Below are 21851 nucleotides of genomic sequence, written 5' to 3'. Positions count from 1 at the left end.
TCTTTCTGAACTTTCATCTGAACTTAGTGAGCTTTCATCTGATGAAACTGACTTTTCTTCTTCATTCTTCACACTAACACCAATAGCTTTCATCCACTCGGTAAACATATCTGGTTCTTTCACAATTTTACCAATGAAAGCTTTAACTCCCCTTTCTCATCTACAAACATATCCCAGCTAAAACCTTCAGGTAACCTGTCATCATCTTGATTGATTAGGCATGCTTTGCTGTCGGATGAAATGTATTTATCCCAGCTGAAATTTTCTTGATTCACTAAACATGCTCTCTTTAAAGAATCTTCTATCACTTTTCTACCATGAGCCACTTGTGGTTCTTGTTGTTGTTGTTGACCAACTTGTTGATATATGGCTTTCAGGTAGTAGTCATCTTTTCCAAACGGATTCTTTGCTTCATTTGCTTCTCTATTCTTGCATTCCCTCTTGAAATGACCTTTCTCCCTGCATCGAAAACAAGTAACTTTAGATTTATCAAAACCTAAAGTAGAAACATGTGCATCAAGAAAATCATTTCTTCCAGTAATCATCTTGAATTTTTCAGCTCTTCTTAGGACACTAGCTAGACACCATTTGATGTCCATGAGCTCCATTTCTTCAGCGTCTATCTGATCATAATCTTCTTTAGTTAGCATTGAATTCCCGATCCTTCCTACAACGAGACTTTCATAGGATTGTAACACAGTTGCAAGAAAAGACATGTGATCTTTTGCAATTTCTTCAGAGAAACTTTGACCCTCTGGAAGATTCAATGCAATGTTGCACTGTATCACACAACCACCACCTTTTGTACTTTGAGAATAAAAACTTGATGTTGAACTTTTTGGATTAACACTCGGATATGAAGAAAATCCACTGCTGTTGTTTGAACCTTGATCAACATTTTCTGTTGAATTTCCAGCACTAAACGCAGTTTGTATCTTCGGACTTCTTTCAACCTCTTGAACACTGCCTTTGTAGTACATTTTCACATCTTGTTGACCACTCGGGTTATTCATCCTCGCAATCTTTTGCTGTTCAAGATCTTGACCCTCAATTTTCTCAATGAACTGAGAAATTGTCAAACCATCATATTCTCTGGTGTTTTTCAAGATCATCAAATAATGTACCCCACTCTTTCTGAGGTAAGGCGTCAGCTAACTTGTCGACCCATTCCTCTTGATCTTTGGTTATGCTTAACATAGGCATAGATCGCACTAAGTGGCAATATCGTTCGATCAATTTCTTTGTATCTTCTCCTGACAAACTTGTGAAAAGATCAAATTCTTTCTTAAGCAGTGCCTTTTTACTCTTGATCATCTTTTCACTTCCTTCAAACTTAATTCTAAGAGCATCCCAAATTGATTTTGAAGTTTTGTCATGCTGAAGCAATACAAAGATGTCTTCCTTAATGGCTTGCTGAAGTAGACTAATCATCATCTTTTCTACTTTGTACATATCTCGTTCTTGGTCACTGAATTCAGAAATCGTTTTTTCAACTTGCATATCAGTACGTGGTAGGACATATTTTTTTCAGAATACACTCCCAAGATCTTAGATGGTTAGCTTGAACCCAGTTTTCAAATCTATATTTCCATCCGTAATACTCCTCAATGCTCATTAACTTCGGGGGTTTTTGCAATGTTCTAGTCTCATTCCCAAGTTCATCTTTTGAGCAATGGAAACCGGAGTAGTCGGAGATGTGGCGAATGCGTTATAAAATTCTTCACTCATGATTCGGTATCACGTTTTCCAAAAATAGGACATTTCAAGTGAAATAACCCTTCAGGCGAAATAACCTGAAATAACCACTTCAAGCGAAATTAAATCTCCAAGCGGAATAAGAAATTCAAACGGAATCACTTGATTTCGCTTGAAATTCAAGCGGAATAACGTTTGAAGCGAAATCACTGATTTCGCTTGAAACTTTTCAAGCGGAATACCGTTTTTGAAGCGGAATAAAGCAATTTCAAGCGGAATCACAGATTTCGCTTGAAATTTCAAGCGGAATAACAACTTGAAGCGGAAACAGAATGTGTTCGTTCAAGCAGAATCATAACTAAGGTCCATTTTTACCATTTTTAAGCTGAATTTTGTTCTGAAACTCTCAAGGTTTTGTTAAAATTCAGTTTTACACAATATGTGAGAAAATGAGCTGATTTTAACCGTGAAAAGTTGTTAATTTTGAAAAGAAGGTGTAGAAAACAGAAATTTTGAGCTGAATCGGTAAGAACTCCTCCTCCTGAGCTCTGATACCAATTGTAGGATCGTGTCGTGACCCAAACGAGTCGTTCAGAGGAACTCTTGATCTGTTTCAGAGGCGGAAACTAAGAAACAGACTTCGAAACAGCTTGCAAATCACTTTAAACCTTTTTCTGATTGATATAACACTGATTACATGCAGAAAACAAACCGGCAGCACCTCGGTATGAAAATCCAGAACTATTACAATGATTTCGCTTGAAGCTGCTATATATAGAGATCAGATTCCGATTGAATGTGACAATGTGCATTTCAAGCGGAATTAGTTTATGTTGATTCCACTTGAAACTACACATGACACTTTCAAGTGAAATCACTCATTCAAGCGAAATCAATCCTATTTCACACTTAAATCTTCTATTTTTGTGTACAACGTGCCCTGATCTAACAATCTAGTTACAAGACTCGATACAAGACGAAGACGACATATGTATGCACCAACAATTGTGACGTCCATTTCCCGATGATTCGGAATTGATGTAGCTCCCCCTAAAACAGTTACCGGTTTTGGTTTCCAAATATGTTTCTGTTTTTCATTTTTAACATTTGATTTAACAGATTGTGTTTAGATAACCTCTGGTTTTAAAGCCTTTTCAACTTCTTTTCTTTGTTTCTTTTTCTGTTCCTTTTCTCATTGTTTAACAAGACGAGCGTCCTGTTTTGGTGAAACAGTTCTTTTATGGTAACTATTACCACGAGGGGCATTAACTTTTGCCTTTCCCTTTGTGAGATATGGATAGTTTCTGACAATGTGCCCATACTCACCGCATTCAAAGCATGATCTCCACTCAACAAACCTCAGAGTATCATAACTGTAGGAGCTTGATGATGAACTTCGTGATCTTGAGGTACTTGGTCCTACATCACAACAGTTTGTGTGTTATGTGTAGTTGTTTTGACTGTTTCTTTTCAAAATTCTCTTAGGCAGAATACTAGGTCAATAGTTTTTACCGATTTGTTAGTTGAATTAGTATTTTTTACGGAGTATTATTTTTTTATTTCCCATGTGTTAGTGCATGGAAGGCTATTTAAAGCCATCTCTATTTGTTGAATAAAATACCCCCTTCATTTGGAAATATACAGTGAATTCAAATGGCTTCCATTTTCTTCCAATACACATAAACAAACTTTGTCTATGGAGTGTTTTTTTGTGAGTGTATTGAGTGTGAGTTGAGTGGGGTCTGAACCAACAACTACAAGTGATCGTGGACCCAACAATGCGGTTTGTTGATGTGGTTTGGCACAGAAAGGAGAGAAGTTAAATGTGAATGTATTGAAGCTTTCTGAACGATAAAATATTACAGAATATTTAGTTGGAGACTCGGGTTTTCAGCTTTCTCCATGGCTGATAACTGCATACTGTGATAAAGAACTGAATGAAGACCAAACTGAATTCAAGCATTTAGCAGCTAGGTTGGTTGCTACAAATGCTTTGAATCCTATAATAGATTTATTGTATAGATCGTTATTCAAGAGTTTAACACTTCATTGGCTTTTGAATAGTTGTATATTGTAATTATTTGACAAGTGATAATTAAGAAAGAAGATTAAAGTGATTATGTAAATTGTTTTGTATTAATTTAAAAAAAAAGAACTTTAAAGTGATTGTGTTAAGTTTTCATATATTTGTATTCCGCTACATTATAAGAACAATTTGATAAACATGTATAGGTTTGTTCACGAGTAAGTGCTTAACTTTGTATCAGGTTGATTTCAAAGTTCATAACTTTGATTCTTGAAAAAGTTTTTTAGATTGAACCTAAATAACAAAAAAAAAAAAAATAGTAAAAAATCAAATCTAATCTAACTACTATAATAAAAGAAACCACTTTAGGGACACTTGTCATTATATTAAACCATCTTTTATAGATAATTATTATTTTAATTTAATCTCTTCTAATTAATTATAGATAATCCTCCTACAAAATATTATTTAATTTAATATCTTATATTATAGATAACACTCTTACTAAATATTATTAATTTAATATCTTATGAATAAATATTATTTAGTTTAATCTCCTTCTCATTTATAATATTATTTATTTGAATTAATTATATTTGAACGTTTTGTTTAGTTTGGTATAAAATAAATTTTACGAAACTTAAAATAAAATTAACTAATATTATTTATCATTTATACATTTACAGAGTTTTAAATAAAGGGTTAAATTTATTGAGACTTCGTTAACAAATTTTGCAACAACAGAATAATCTATTTTTGTCATGAAAACCAAACTTTGTATTAATATATTAAATATTTTTATTTTCATTGTATAAAATTACATTTACTCGACCCATGTAACACATGAGGTTTTTTAAGATATAACTTTTTATTATTTGATATATAAAATTAGATTTACTCAATTCGTACAATACACAAGGTTTTTTAAGTATATATATATATATTTTTTTTATTATTTAGTACAGAAAATTACATTTATTCAAACCGTGTAATGCGCATATTTTTAAAGATGTAATTTTTTTTATTGTTTGGTATATAAAATCACATTTACTCAACCCGTGTAATAAATAAGATTTTTTAAAGATGTATTATTTTATTCTTTGATAAACAATATTACGTTTATTTAACCCGTGTAATACACGTGGTTTTAAAGATACAACTTTTTTATTTGGTATATAAAATTACATTTACTCAACCTGTACAATATGGTTTTTATAGATATAATTTTTTATTATTTAATATATAAAATTAAATTTATTTAACTCGTACAGTAAATAAGGTTTTAAAGATATATTGTTTTGTTATTTAGTATATAAAATTTATTTATTCAACTCCGTGTAATATACGGGGTTATAACCTAGTAGTTATTAAAACAAACCAAATCTATATCTATACTATATAATAAAAGAAACCACTTTAGGGACACTTGTCATTATATTAGGCCATCTCTTATAGATGATTATTATTTTAGTTTAATTTCGTGTAATTAATTATAAATAACCCTTCTACTAAATATTATTTAATTTAATAATATATATTATATAAAATGTTAACGGAATAAAAAAAATAAGATAACATCACATGTATTCAAATATAGGATCACAACTTGAATGACCATACATGTAATCGATTATTTTTTTTCACTTTTTTTTTTAAATTAATGAAGGAACACTTTACTTATTATTGACCATCTACTTAATTGTAAATATTTTTTATTATTTAATATAAATTATAGATAATTATTATTTAATTTAAATTATTAAATTTAATATATGTTTCAAGCATTTAAGAAATAACGGATAAAGTTCCATAGAATATCTTATTATTTATTTATATTAATTACTAGGTTAAAAATTATATCTTAATAATTGAAACAAATATCGAGCATTTTCATAACGAGAGTGGAGGGAACGATTTTCTTGCTTAACAAATTAGGGGCCAAAAGGGTTAGAAAAAAAGACGTTAGTGGCTCAGATGTTAAAAAAAATCTTTTTTGGGATTTATGAAAATATATTAAAAAAAATCCCTAGCCTCCAGGAGTTATAATTAATCTCTTTGTGCGACAAAAATTGAAAAAAGAATCTTTTTTTTCTTTTCTTTTGAATTTCATGGAAACCATACGATGGTAAACTTTTTATTTTATTTAGTAGGATTACTCACTAGGTAATTACTGGAAATCACTATTGATAAGTGGTGAATTTTGAGATTTTTGATCGAGACGTCAAAAATATATATACATCAAAAAATTTCTATAAAAGCGAGGGGTCAAAAACATATATACAAGAAAATTTCTATAAAAACGGGGGGCTAAAAACGTATATACCAAAAAAAAAATATACGAAAACTACATAATATCCACTAGTAAGCGAAAAGTACGGGGGTCGGCCGCCCCCACTATGTTATGCCCCTGTTGATGATCTTCTAATAGTGTAATCGTATGTGATATGTAATGATATAATATGATATGTTACTATGTAAAAAAATTAAATAATATAATGTTATGCAATATTATATTTATCTTGTTAAACAAAATTGAAATAAATGAATCATGTATAAGCGAACCGATTCTATAAGTTCGTTATAGGTTTATAAGTTTGATGTCATATTGAAGAGTAAATTGCCATTTTAGTCTTTGAGTTTTGTCCAAATTTGCCATTTTAGTCCAAATAGTCTTTTTTTTTTGTCTTTTGGTCCCTGACTTTTCCATTTTATTGCCATTTAAATCACATACACTAACTCTATCCAAAAACTCCATCTTTAACCAGGGGTATTTTGGGGATTTTCATTTTAAATGTTTTCAATTGCCATTTTGATCCAATTCCAAAAAATCAAAAAAATTCCAAAAAATTCTAAAAAATAATAAAAATTCTAAAAAATCATAAAAATTCTAAAAAAATCTAAAAAAATAAAAAAAATCCGTTTCGGCGCGAACCGTTTCAAACCCGAACCGTTTCGAGCTGAACCGTTTCGACGCGAACCATTTCGACCCGTACCGTTTCGACCCGAACCGTTTCGAACCGAACCGTTTCGAGCTGAGCCGTTTCGACCCGTACCGTATCGAGCTGAACCGTTTCGACGCAAACCGTTTCGAGCTGAACCGTTTCGATCCGAACCGTTTCGAGCCGAACCGTTTCAAGCCGAACCGTTTTGAGCTGAACCGTTTTGAGCTGAACCGTTTCTAGCTGAACCGTTTCGAACCGAACCGTTTCGAGCTGAACCGTTTCGACGTGAACCGTTTTGACCCGTACCGTTTCGAACCGAACCGTTTCGATCTGAACCGTTTCGATCCGTACCGTTTCGAGCTGAACGGTTCGCGTCGAAACGGTTCAGCTCGAAACAGTTCAGGTCGAAACGGTACGGGTCGAAACGGTTCGCGTCGAAACGGTCCAGCTCGAAACGGTTCGGTTCGAAACGGTTCGGGTCGAAACGGTACAGGTCGAAACGGTTCAGCTCGAAACGGTTCAGGTTCAAAACGGTTCGTGCCGAAACGGATTTTTTTTATTTTTTTAGATTTTTTTAGAATTTTTATGATTTTTTAGAATTTTTATTATTTTTTAGAATTTTTTGGAATTTTTTTGATTTTTTGGAATTTTTTTGATTTTTTGGAATTAGATCAAAATGGCAATTGAACACATTTGAAATGAAAATCCCCAAAATACCCCTGATTAAAGATGGAGTTTTTGGATGGAGTTAGTGTATGTGATCAAAATGACAACAAAAGGGAAAAGTCAGGGATTCAGAGGCAAAAAAAAAAGCTATTTGTACTAAAATGAAAAATTTGAACAAAACTCAGAGATTAAAATGGCAATTTACCCCATATTGAAAGAAAACTTTTTTGAAAGAAAAACCCAAATATCTAACTCAACTCTTATGTGACGGATTTTAAAAACATAACATATAAAAATTATTTTTTTTTTCTTGGATTTCCTATGATCCGTTCATTGGTAATCCGAAGTTGATTATGGACGCAATATAAAATGCGTGTATCTATTGGCACACTCAAATGTCTATATGCATATTAAAAACAGTTTTTTTGTCTTATATGCACACCCTGCAGTGTCGAGTTGTGGCTAAACCGCGGCGTTTTGGTCCGGTTAACCAAACAAAGGCTGACGGGTGTCTGACGGGTCTTTTGACCGGAACAAAACGCCGAGCTTTGGCCGCGTTTTGGTCCTCTCAACCAGTGTAACTTGACTTAGGTCAAATGAGATGTTGAATAATGAAATGAAGAACTTAGGTTGTACATTATATATAAATCCAATTTTTTTTTTTTACTAAATCAGCTTTATATTTTTCATTTTATGTATTTGTAGTTATCTATTAATGTGAACCAAAAAAATATATAAATTTAATAGTATATTTAAATAATAATTGTTATGTGTTATTTTATTGTTAATTTTAACCTTTTTTTGGCAATCTATTCTTATGTAATATGAATAAAGGGTAAGGATAACCTCATTTATTGAATAAATATAATTTTATATATTAAATAATAAAAAGTTATATATATAAGAACCATACTGTACAGGTTGAATAAATGTAATTTTATATAACAAATAAAAAGATATCTTTAAAACCACGTGTATTACACAGGTTGAATAAATGTAATATTGTTTACCAAATAATAAAATAATACATCTTTAAAAACCTCATTATTTGTAGGTCCCTTTTCGCGGAGGATTACGAACCTAAACCTTGTTATACTAACCCACTAGCAAGTGCGGAATCCAAGCTAGTAGGCAAACCGAGATGAAGCAAGTAGAGAAACAAACACACAAGATTTCACCGATTAACACCACTGTATTAATACGTATGAAGGTTCCGGTTACAAGCACAATGTTTACAATCAGTTTGCAAACTCTCAAAGTGTGTGTGTGTGAGTTTCGGACAGAATGCTCTCAACTCTCTAACTCTTGTCTGTGTGCATCTATCTTTCACACAACACTGCATGGGTATATATATACCCAGCACAGGTTGTCTATCCCGAAGGATCCGATAGATGGTCCGAAGGATCATCTATCGAGGACAAGCCATTCGAAGGATGAGCAGGGACCTCGAAGGATGATCCTTCGAGGTCTAACAGTCGAACCATATCTATCGACCATCTCGAAGGATCAACAGTATCCTTCGAGTCTATCCTTCGAGCCTATCCTTCGAGACAGACTAACATATCAAACATATGTTAATTGTTGGCCAAGTCAATCCGGAGGATGGTTGACTTGGTCAACTTACAGACTACCAAGGACATCGTTCACATAAGACCGAATACAGACAAAGTACAGAGACAAGTGCACCAACAAACTCCCCCTTGGCTGTAGCTTTGTCTTTATCTTCTATAGTTGTAGACGCGTCTCGAACTTCGACGGTCTTTGGTCTTCGAGTTACCAAAACTCTGATGTCCTTTCAAGTCTTCATTGTCGGAGGATCTTCAAAGTCTTCACGTCTTGAAAGCAGAGAGTGTATCAACAAACTACCCGTATCATGTAGGAAGTGTGTTGACAAACTCCCCCTTAACATACGCTCCCCCTTGAGTTATGCTCGTGAAAAGACTTTATCTTTATGAAGTGAGATCCTTGTGGTGTTGATGATGGTCAGCGGCAACTCGATCATCTTCATCTTGAGTGCCTTCTCGTCGTGTCTTCATTCCAAAGCTTGTCATCGACCATGTTCTCCTAGCCTTTAGAATCTGCACATGCAAGAAATCTAAACGCGTAATGAGAACAACTGCTTGGAACATAGTATAAGCAAATGACACACGAATGACCATGTCATAATCAAACACCGTCCGACAGTTTGAAAGTTTAATAAATTTATCAATTTTAAATTCTAACTTTCAAAACATGCAAATTTCGACCGTTTATGAAGATTTAGTCAATTCGGTTTTCAGTCAGGTTTCAGGTAACGAAGACTTGAGCTCCAACATCGTACGATCGAAAATAAAGCAGAAATAAAATCTTTTTGGCTTTTATAAAGTTTATATTAAAACAGATTTTAGGTGTGTTTTAATATTACGAAAGACAACAATTTTAATATCCTTTGAGTGTTATCAAACGACATCACCGCTAATGTCGTGCTGATATGCACCAAACGACGAAACTGTTTAAAAGAAAAACAATAAAAGTTAAGCAGTAAATAAATAAATATATACAAACATTCTTTTTGCGAGTTTCGAGGGTAAGAGAATCATATCAGTGTACGGTCATGCCAAAACACTCTTGTTGTTCAATTAGTTAACATTAAGATAAGCATCCTATAACAATTATCGGTATTGTTGTCCACTTAAGCTCAACTTATCAGATGTAATCATGGCGAGGGGATACGTTAAGGTATGATTTATACTTACCGACCGGTGTTCATCCACATCACGACACATTCCCGTATCAAGGTATGCACGAGAGTTCATCTTACCGGTGAGTATACCGATTATCATCTGTTTGACCGTATAAAATGTGAGATACTCACTTATTTTGAATTGAAAACAAGCCCTTTGTGATAAAATCACTTATTGATGAGGAACTTGATTTTCATATGCATGAGGGCACAGGTGCAAGTCCGTGAACAGGTCAGTACTTCCGTACAGCAGAGAGACGAACTTGACACCCGGATAAATGTGATATTTTATCACTTATTTGATATGGACATGTGATTGTTTATCACTTATTGAGGTCAAATGCAGTATGCAATATGTACACGTATGTATAGTATCATGGAAGATCTAGACTTGCGTCCCCGTTATTTTTCGGTAAAAGATACAACCATGATACCCAGATGATAAGCAGCATAAAGACCGAATATCTCAGAACCTCGGCAATCTATCAAACGAAATTTCGGTACTAAGACCATATGCCAATGAATGGTTCCCACCTGATCTTCAGTCGATTAAGATTTATATCACCCTGCACACTTTAAAATGATTGTGAGCCTACCGATACATCTTATATAGAGCTGCTTATCGTTTTTCATTTAAGGTTTAAAGAGGTTTGGATAGACCACTGATGTACTATCATTTTCTCTTTTGCTCGCCAGGAAAACTCATTTTTGATTTTCTATTGTTTTTGTGTTTTTGAAATTTTTCGATGTTTTTGGATTTTCCGTTTTTTGGATTTACTCCGATTTTTGGATTTACTCCCCCTAAAATCAATAAACTAAGATAAATTTAAAAACACAAAGATATTTACAAAAATGATTTTCCGATGTTGGATTACTCTTGCTTGACCTTAATGCCATTTACCAATAATAAGAAGTCAAATCTAGATTTGTCAAAAGCTTTGGTAAATAAGTCGGCACGTTGGTCATCGGTGTGGACCTTAACAACATCGATTAGCCTTTTCTCAAAGCAATCACGTATGAAGTGATATTTGATTTCGATGTGTTTGGTCTTTGAATGCTGCACAGGATTTTTAGTGATATCTAAAGCAGCAGAATTATCAACGTATATAGGAGTAGTTAGGAATTCAAAACCGTAGTCCCGCAATTGTTGTTGGATCCAAAGAACTTGTGAACAACAACTTGAGGCAGCAATGTATTCAGCTTCGCATGTTGATGTAGCGACACACGTCTGCTTCTTGCACTGCCATGTGACTAGGCGATTTCCTAAAAACTGACATCCAGCCGTTGTGGATTTGCCGTCGATTTTACATCCGCCAAAATCAGAATCACTGAATGCGACCAAGTCAAAGTTATTATCCCTAGGATACCACAGACCGGTGTCGGGGTAAGCCTTCAAATAACGAAAAATCCTTTTGACAGCTGCAAGATGTGAGGCCTTCGGATTAACTTGATATCTGGCAAGTAGGCATGTTGGGTACATTATATCTGGCCTTGATGCTGTGAGGTACATAAGGGATCCGATCATCGCGCGATAGTATGAAGGGCTAACAGGTTCACCCTTCAAATCAGGAGTTATTCCGTGATTAGTTGGCAATGGGGTACCAATGGGCGTTGCATCGGACATCTGGAACCGGCTCAAGATGTCTCCAACATATTTAGTCTGATGGATGAATATCCCAGACTCCGTTTGTTGCACTTGTAGGCCCAAAAAGAAATTCATTTCCCCCATAGCACTCATCTCGAATTTATCCTGCATGATGCGCTCGAAATTCCTACACAAAACATCATTAGTAGAACCAAAAATAATATCATCAACATATACCTGTACCAGAAGAAGATCTCCATCTTGTTCTTTGATGAAGAGAGTACAATCGATAAGACCTCTTCGAAAACCGTTCTCCAGCAGATATGTAGATAAGGTTGCATACCAAGCTCGTGGCGCTTGATGAAGACCATAGAGAGCTTTGTTGAGCAACCAAACCCGATCGGGATGAACAGGATCTTCAAAACCTGGAGGCTGTTCGACATATACCTCTTCTTCAACCACACCATGTAAAAATGCACTTTTGACGTCCATCTGGTAAACCTTGAATCCTTTGAATGAGGCATAAGCCAGAAAGATCCGAATAGCTTCCAGACGTGCAACTGGTGCATAGACTTCGTTGTAGTCGATCCCCTCTATCTGACGAAAACCTTGAACGACTAAACGAGCTTTGTTTCTAATAACCACTCCACGGTCGTCTTTCTTGCATTTGAAGACCCATCGAGTGCCAATCTTCTTGTAGTTCTCAGGCTTTTCAACAAGCTTCCAAACTCCAAGCTTGTGAAATTGCTGTAATTCTTCCTGCATGGCTTCAACCCAGGCACTGTCTTTCAAAGCTTCTTTCCATGACTTTGGTTCTTCTTGTGACACGTAACACGCGAAGGACCAGTCATTTTGTTGACCAGATTCTCTTATAGCTGAATACAAACCAGCATTCCGGTTGTTTCTCAGCTGATTACGCGTCTGCACACCGCGATGGACATCTCCTATGATATTCTGCTGGGGATGGGTATCGTGAATCCTCATTTCAGGATTATCTGGCACACGTGCATTGATACCTAAATTGGTAAGATTAAGATCAACAACCAACTCCACACCAGGAATGTGGTTAGAAGTGGATGCATTCCCTTCAGCAGTGTCTACATTCTGCGTATGAGGTGTATCACCAGAGGCACCTTGAACAGGAGCAGCTGGAGCTGAAGATCCTTCGGCTGCATCATGATATTCATCATCTTCAGAAGAGTCATTATAATCAGCAGCATCTTCATAAACCTCATTTTGAACCGTATTGTTGACTGACGAAGAAGCTTGAGGGTCAACAACAATAGGTCTAACCAATGGCGAGACAGCAGCGTTGTCACTTTCCAACAACATCCGAGCCGCTGCTGATTCTTCGTCAAAGGTTGGCAGATTGAAGGAGTCAAATAGCCCATCATAATCGAACATCCACGGATCACCCGGAGCCCTAACAGGACTCGTGTACCTTTGAACCCTAACTTCGCTCCATAGCTCAATCTTCTTGGTAGCTAGATTCCAAACACGAAAATTCGGAGTTGCATATCCAAGGAAGAAACCCTCGATAGCTCTTGCACCAAACTTTCCATCTGGCTCAATCATAGTACAAGGAGCACCAAACGGTTCAAGGTAAGAAAGATCCGGTTTTCTTTTCTGAAGGAGTTCGAAGCAAGTCTTGCCATGTCTCTTTACTGTAAGAACTCTGTTCAACGTGTAGCAAGCAGCCGATACAGCCTCTCCCCAGAATTGAATAGGGAGTTCCGACTCTACTAACATTGTTCTTGCAGTTTCAATAATAGTCCGATTCTTCCTCTCAGCGACACCATTTTGTTGTGGAGTATAACGAGAACTGTACTCATGAAGAATGCCTTTAGAAGTACAAAACTCATCCATAACTTGATTCTTGAATTCAGTTCCATTGTCGCTTCGGATCCTTTTCACTTTCAACGTATAGAGATTTTCCAACATAGTGAGAAGGTCCTTGAGGATGCCAGGAGTTTCACTCTTGTGTGCCATAAAAGATACCCAAGAAAATCTAGAGTAGTCATCAGTAACTACTAAACAATAAGCATCACCAAACGTTGTCTTGTGCTTCATAGGTCCAAAAAGGTCCATATGAAGACGTTCGAGAGGCATGCTGACAGTGTTGATTTTCTTCAAAGGGTGAGACTTCTTTGTTTGCTTCCCCTTTTGGCACGAGACACAGATATCTTGCAAATGAAAACTTCTTACAGGCACACCATTCACAAGATTATTTTTCACCAAATGGTTCATCTTTCTCAAGTGAATGTGTCCCATTCTTCTGTGCCAAGATATAGACTCCTTTTCTGTGGCTTTTGAGACAAAGCAGGTGACTTGTGCAGATGTAGTAATCGCCTGGCTCATATCGAGAATATATAGATCATTAACTCTCGGAGCCGATAAGAGAATCCATTCTTGTGGAATTTTGAATCCAGGCTTGAGCACATAACAGCCAGCATCATCAAAAATCACTGAGAACTTTTTATCGCAGATTTGCGACACACTGAGAAGATTGTGATCAATTTGCTTCACATAATTGATCTTATCAAAGCACACGATACCATTGGAGATACTTCCTTCTCCAGTGATGTACCCTCCTTTATCACCCGCAAAAGCAACATACCCTCCTCTAATATTTCTTACGTCATACAGGAGCCGTAAGTCGCCAGTCATGTGCCTGGATGCCCCACTATCAACAATCCAATGACTATTAATAGTTCCTCCTAGAACATCCTGCACATGTCAATTAAACACATCAGTTGAGAATGGGGACCCAAGCCTTAGTGGTCTTGGGTCGTCCCTTGGCATCACGATACGTAAGCTCTATCTCTTGATGGTTTTCAAGAACAACTGCTCCCCCTGAATTGTCACCCGACTTAGGTAACCAAGTTTGTCTGTGCCTACCAGTTTTTGAAGATTCTGGTTTTCCAGGTTGTGACACACTTGGTTCCTTTTGTACTGTTTTAACTTCAAATTTTAAAGCTTTTTCAACAGTTTTTATGTTCTTACGTCGTTGTTTAGTTTCTTGTTCTTTTACAGTTCGTTTATCTTGTTTGGGTGAAACTGACCGACGTTGAGGGTGAACTGTTTCAGGTGGAGTTTTCTCAACAAATTTCTTCTTTGGAGCATTTGGGCAATTTCTGATAATGTGCCCAATTTCTCCACATTTGAAACAAGTTCTCCTTTCAACAGACTTAGGAGAACTTGATCGACTACCAGATGTTGAGCCTGTAGAACCTGAGGTACTTGCTCTTTCATCACACCCATTTGTGTGTTGGGTGTAATTGTTATCACTGTTACGTTTCAAAATCTTGACTTGTTGTACAAAATCAGTGTTTGATTTGTTTTCAAAAGTCTCAATTTTATCTGTACCTTTTGATGCTACAAACTTAACATCTTTTCCTTTCTTCACGTAACGAGCTCCTTTTGATTCAACCTTAGCCTTTGGCTTTGGAGCTCGTTGTTGTTGTTTACCCTTAGAAGCAGTCGGTTGTTGAGTGGTTGGAGATTTTTGATTACCAAATTGTTTCCTAATCTCAGCCTTAGGAATTGGATCACATTGTGTTACCACAATTCCCGGAAGTGTTTTTCCCAAAAATTTGTTTGTATTGTCTTCAAAGACTTTATCAATCAAAGATTTATTTACATTTTTAATTGGAAAAACATGATCTGAGTAGATTTTATTATCTCCAACCAAAGTGTACAACACATTACTACTTTTAACAGTAGACACACCTGTCTTATCAACCTTGACAGGATCAATCACTTGCTTCTTGACAGATGAAACCTCAGGAGTATCAGGATCACAAAGAATGTGATTCTCTCGTGGAATATCTACTCCTTTCATCTTGCTAAGTGATTTATCCTGATCACTTACAGCCACATCTGATTCATCATCCGATGTCTCATAGTCCTCGATAATTGGAGGACTTTGCTTCATGGATGGTGAAGTTTCTTGTTCCTTAGAGGCTGTGTTTGAAGAATTGTCCGGTTTGAACCCAAGGCCAGTAGTAAACTCCTCAACATCAAGAGGCACACTGGGTTCATACCGAGGCATTTCTTCCTCATCAGGCATCTTGGTATAGTTGTTCATCAAAGGGGGCGGACATTTGTTATACCCTATGCCTTTTTGATTTCCTTTTAGTTGTTGAACATCGATGATGTGATCAAGCACAAATCGGGAGTTAGAATAGCTATCCAATTTCTGTTTGATCGCATCATGTTCGCATTGGGCAATGGCTAATTGCTTTTTAGTTTCTTCCACAGTGTTAATATATTCATTTATACTCACTTGCTTGTGGTAAACTACTTTGTTAACCTCGGACACATTTTTCTTTAAAGTTTCTATTACAGATTTAAATTCTTTTTCATTCCGGGTTAAAGCCATGTTTGCCTCTTTGCATTTCGACAGTTCAATAACCAAATTCTGGTTATGACTATGAAGCTTTTCTGATTCAAGCTTCATCTCTGCACATGATTTACAAATACTAGGAGCAGGGGGTTCAGAAGTTACCTGACTAGTAGAGGCTGAGCCGTTTGCCATAAAGGCAGTTTGAAAAGAAAAAGCTCCATCTTCAGAGAATAGCTTTTCCATTTCCTTTGATGCAGTAGCAGCCTTCCTAATCAGAATTGATTTCTGACATTTAAGCTCATCAGCTTCATTTAGTAGCTCCTGAATATCATCATCTCCTTCTTCATTCACATCAGGCTCTGAGTGATTATCCCCAGAAACAGAGCCTTCTTCATCTGAACTTCCAGAATAACCAGAACTGTCATCGCTTCCAGAAGATTCTTCTTTTTGAACCTGCTCGATGACTTTAGCATACAAAGCAGTTCCACTTCCCTGATCACCTTCACCAAACTGAACTGACCAGTCACAGCCTTCATCTGCTTGAACAGCCAAAGCACGATTGTGATTGGTAGTTCCAGGCTGTCCCTGATTGTTATTCACTGCCACCATCCTCCATTCACGGTTTTCTTGTTGGGCATTCACATTTGTCTGGTTTCTGAAAGGGTTGTGATTGCCGTGTTTTGTTGGTCGAGTGCACTCACGTTTAAAGTGCCCTTTCTCGCCACAATTAAAGCACGTGACGGCATTAATATCAAACCCATACTTCGTGTTTTTCTTTCCTTCCAACGAAGTTCTTCCAATTCGAGCCATAAAATCTTTTGCCATTCTAACCGCACTAGCAAAAGCCCATTTAATATCCATCAACTCCATTTCTTCCTTGTCGATCTGATCATAATCTTCATTGGTCATATTGATGTTTCCAAGCTGACCTGCTACCAAACCACAGTAAGCACTGACCATGGTGTTGATAATCTCCATATGTTCCTTAGCAACTTCAATGCTAAGGTGTGAAAGATTTGAGTTGTCGACTCGGATTGTGTGATGACTTTGAGGCTGAGGTTGAGGATTGCTTGTATAGTGAGCTTGCTGTTGTTGTTGTTGAGGTTGTGGTTGTGGCTGTGTTGGAACAGGAATGTAAGACCTCGGATCGAATTGAGGTTGTGGTGGAGCAGCTGTTGACTGAGGAAACGGAAAGGAACTTGAACTTGTATTGGACACAAATGCAGTCTGCAGCTTAGGTTGCTGTTGTTGAGCTGCAGCGGATCTTGCCAAAACATCGAATCCTGGAAGATACATTTCCGTATTCTGAGGAGCTGGAGCACGCCTTGCTTTCCTAATCTCTTCATCATTTTTATGTTCCAGCTTTTGAATGAACTCATAGATGTTGACTTGATCTAGAGTTCCAGTATGCTTCAACAGTTCAATGAAGGAACTCCACTTTGGAGGTAAGGCGTCAGCAAATCTACTCACCATGTCTTGTTGAGTAGCGACAACTCCATAAGCACACATCTCACTAATCAAATGATAGAAACGTGTGATCATATCATTCAGAGTCTCGTTTTCCAAAAACTGAAAGGATTCAAACTCTTTCTTCAACAAATCATGCCGAGATTTTCTAGCAGCTGCATTGCCTTCTCCTCTAGCAACTAAGGCATCCCACAATGCTTTCGTGGTCTTGCAATATGAGAACTGGTGGTAGATGTCTTTGTTGAGTGCTTGAGTAAGTGTGGCAAAGGCCTTTTTCTCCAATTCATAAGCCTTCTTGTCATTTTCAAGCATATTTGCATAACCCTCTGAAGTTGACGCAGCAGTTTCAAGATTAGTATTGAACGCATTGATGAAACACGTCCAAAGATCAGTGCTTTGCCCTTGAACATATGTGTGAAAACGATTTTTCCATGATGGAAAATCGTTCATATGGTTCAACTTAGGTGGACGATTGTTGCTGCCAGTTTCACTCTCACTAATCAGAAGGTTCTGAAGACTTTGACTTTGATTGGATACCAAAGCCCATTGACTTGGACTGATTGATGGCTGTGGAATCATACTCTTTGCCCAATCTGCAGCAGTCACTAACTCTTGATTGTTTCGTGAGTCCAAACTCCAATCCCATGGACTTGTACAGCTCATTTTGATCAAATATTAATTTAGAACCTTCACAAATACAAACTGTTAAAAACACAAGCAACTAAGAATCGAAAGATACTGACTTGACTTGTTCGAATGATCAATGCTTGTTCGAATGATCAACAAGGTTCGAAAGATCCCTGTTGAGTTTCGAACAAAGACTTCGAAGGATTGATTTCGAAAGATTGATCACACGAAGGATCCTTATCTTTCGAAAGATGATTTCGAAAGATTCTCCACAGGTCTCGAAAGATTCACAATGAAAGATCCTTATCTTTCGAACACTAATCTCGAAAGATTCACCAACACGAACGATCCTTATCTTTCGAGAAGATTCCAGAAACGAAAGATAAAGCCTAGACTCCGAAAGACTAAACGACAGATGCTTATCTTTCGAGTTGCCTTTGATCGAAAGATGTCGAAGGATATCTTTCGATGTCGAAGGATATCTTTCGAATGCTCTGACACACTGACAACAAGTACGACAGGTTGGTGAAAAGTTGATGTGGTTGGTGAGCCAACTTTCGGCAGAAAGGATGGTTCTGTCAACAACTTTTTCACCAACTTTTTGACTTTCAAAAAGTTTACCCAAAATGGCAACCTTATCCTAAACCAGTTCACCGGAATAATGACCGGAATTATGGTCGGAATTTTCCAAGGCACTTAAAAACAAGTTTTCAAGTTACCCAACCCAACCTTGAACACTCCCGAAGGTTTAGAACGCGTTTTTATGCAGAAAACTACCAAAAACGGGTGCTAAACCAAGTGTCCAAACACACCAAAGAACTTGAACAACCCGGTTTTAAACAAGGTAAAGAGCCAAGCTCTGATACCACTTGTAGGTCCCTTTTCGCGGAGGATTACGAACCTAAACCTTGTTATACTAACCCACTAGCAAGTGCGGAATCCAAGCTAGTAGGCAAACCGAGATGAAGCAAGTAGAGAAACAAACACACAAGATTTCACCGATTAACACCACTGTATTAATACGTATGAAGGTTCCGGTTACAAGCACAATGTTTACAATCAGTTTGCAAACTCTCAAAGTGTGTGTGTGTGAGTTTCGGACAGAATGCTCTCAACTCTCTAACTCTTGTCTGTGTGCATCTATCTTTCACACAACACTGCATGGGTATATATATACCCAGCACAGGTTGTCTATCCCGAAGGATCCGATAGATGGTCCGAAGGATCATCTATCGAGGACAAGCCATTCGAAGGATGAGCAGGGACCTCGAAGGATGATCCTTCGAGGTCTAACAGTCGAACCATATCTATCGACCATCTCGAAGGATCAACAGTATCCTTCGAGTCTATCCTTCGAGCCTATCCTTCGAGACAGACTAACATATCAAACATATGTTAACTGTTGGCCAAGTCAATCCGGAGGATGGTTGACTTGGTCAACTTACAGACTACCAAGGACATCGTTCACATAAGACCGAATACAGACAAAGTACAGACACAAGTGCACCAACATTATTACACGGGTTGAATCAATTTAGTGCCTATTGATTTCAATCATTAAATACACTTTAAACTCTTTTTACACTAAAAACTCTTTTAGACTGACTATCTACGCACCAAATTGTGCAAATAGTCTCCCGTATAAAATATTTCTTTACACATCCGTAACACGTTGTACAATTAATAAATATTTTTTTATTTATTTCGGTATCAGTTGGTGTGTTATCTAGTAAAAACTAAATTTATTTTTCCTTTTCTGATATTCTAGGACCATCCATAATTTTACATCTATAAGATTCTCGCTTGGGAAGTAGTTATAGGTTTTTTTATGATATAGCGTATGTTTGCAAAAATTTGTTGATGGCAGAAAGCTGTTAGCTATTGGCTTAAATCTGGTAACTGGTAGTTGCGTCTGATAGCTGATAGCTAGTAGTTGTAGCTTTTTAGATATATTTGGTGTTTTGAAAGTAGCTGAAACTTTTAATAAAATGTATAAAATGACCAAAATGAACATAACTAAAAATTTAAAAAGTTTGTGTATTAAAAAATTCATTATCTTTAAAGGTTAAAATAATCATTTTCTCCCTAAAGGCTTTGTAGCTTCTTCTAAATCCTACTAGTAGAAGCGTTCAAACAAAAGCTCCAATCTTCTAACCTAAAAGTTTCAAACTCATTCAATCAAAAATACTTTTTATTGAGTATGAGCTTTTTCTTAAAAATTTAAAGCTAGGAGCTTTTAAAAGTTTCATGCCAAACATAACCGTAATGTCATTTGATAATATACGATATGATATCATATCATGAAGAATAATATTAAATGGTAGAATATTTAAAAAGGAAATTTGTCAATAATATATATATATATATATATATATATATATGGGACCGCTAAAATGAGAACCACCTCGAGTTGCAAGAACCGTACGGGGCGAGGTGGACCAATTTTTTTTCATAAACGTAGATGCGTGTATTATAAACACATTTGTAAAAAAAAAAATTCAAAAAAAAAAAATGTCGTGTATGTAGTTTTGAGCACCACAAGTTTGTGTTGACGGGTACCGTAAATCCTACCGGAAAATTTACGGTACCCGTAAACACACACCTGTGGTGCTCAAAAACTTTTTTTTTCGAATTTTTTTTACAAATGTCTTTATAATACACGCATCTACGTTTGTGAAAAAAAAATTGGTCCACCTCACCCCGTACGGTGTAGTTCTCACGGTTCTTACAACTCGAGGTGGTTCTTATTTTAGCGTGAGCCTATACATACATACATACATATATATATATATATATATATATATATATATATATATATATATATATATATATATATATATATATATATATATATATATATATATATATATATATATATATATATATATATATAGGGGAAGGTTCAAATGAAAACCACTAGTTATTGTGAAAACTCGAAAACTAATTAAAAAAAGCCAAGAAAAACATACAGAATTTTTTTTTAAACCAAATTTCGCAGGTTTTTTTATATAAACAAAAAAAATTCAAAAAGAAAAAATAAAATAAAAAATTTTTGTGTAGTGCACATGTGTAATACTGCACATGTGTATGTGTACTACACATGTGTACTACAAAAAAAAATTTTTTTGTTTTTTTTATATATATAAAAACCAGCGATTTTTATAAAAAAAATTGAAAAAAAAATTTTGTGTGTTTTTTAAGATTTTTTTTGTTAGTTTTCAAGTTTTCACAATAAAAATGGTTTTCATTTGAACCATCCCCTATATATACATATATAGGGTTGGGTTATATGGAAAACCCCATCTTTTTGAGAAAACCTTGGAAACCCAACCCCATCCATTGATTGTGTTTGATCAATGGCTCTACTTTTTTTTGGATAATTATTAGATTTAAAATAATTCTTATACAAAAGCTAGTACAACTGCAAGGGCAATTTGGGTAGTGAAAAAGGAGCTTTTTGACCATTGAAAATAACCCACTCCACTTCCCTTTGCAGTACCATCAAATCACCAACTCTTTCTCTTTCTCCTACCTCTTTCTCTTTCCTCCCCCACCCCACAAACGTGAAGAAAAACAAGAAGAAGATGATCTCATTTCAGAATTCAAATATCTACCTTCAAGATTCCAAGAAACACTAATCCCAGATCTAAAAGCGATCTCAACAAACACTAATCCCAGATCTTTTAGAGAGAGAATGATGGCAGGACAAAAGTTTTTAGAGAGGTGAATTTTTTGTTTTAGAGAGAGAAACAACAATCTTCATCATGTTCATCTAT

This window comes from Helianthus annuus, chromosome 1 (genome assembly GCF_002127325.2).
Source record: "Helianthus annuus cultivar XRQ/B chromosome 1, HanXRQr2.0-SUNRISE, whole genome shotgun sequence".
In the NCBI taxonomy this organism is placed as follows: Eukaryota; Viridiplantae; Streptophyta; class Magnoliopsida; order Asterales; family Asteraceae; genus Helianthus; species Helianthus annuus.
This window is presented reverse-complemented; position numbering follows the sequence as displayed.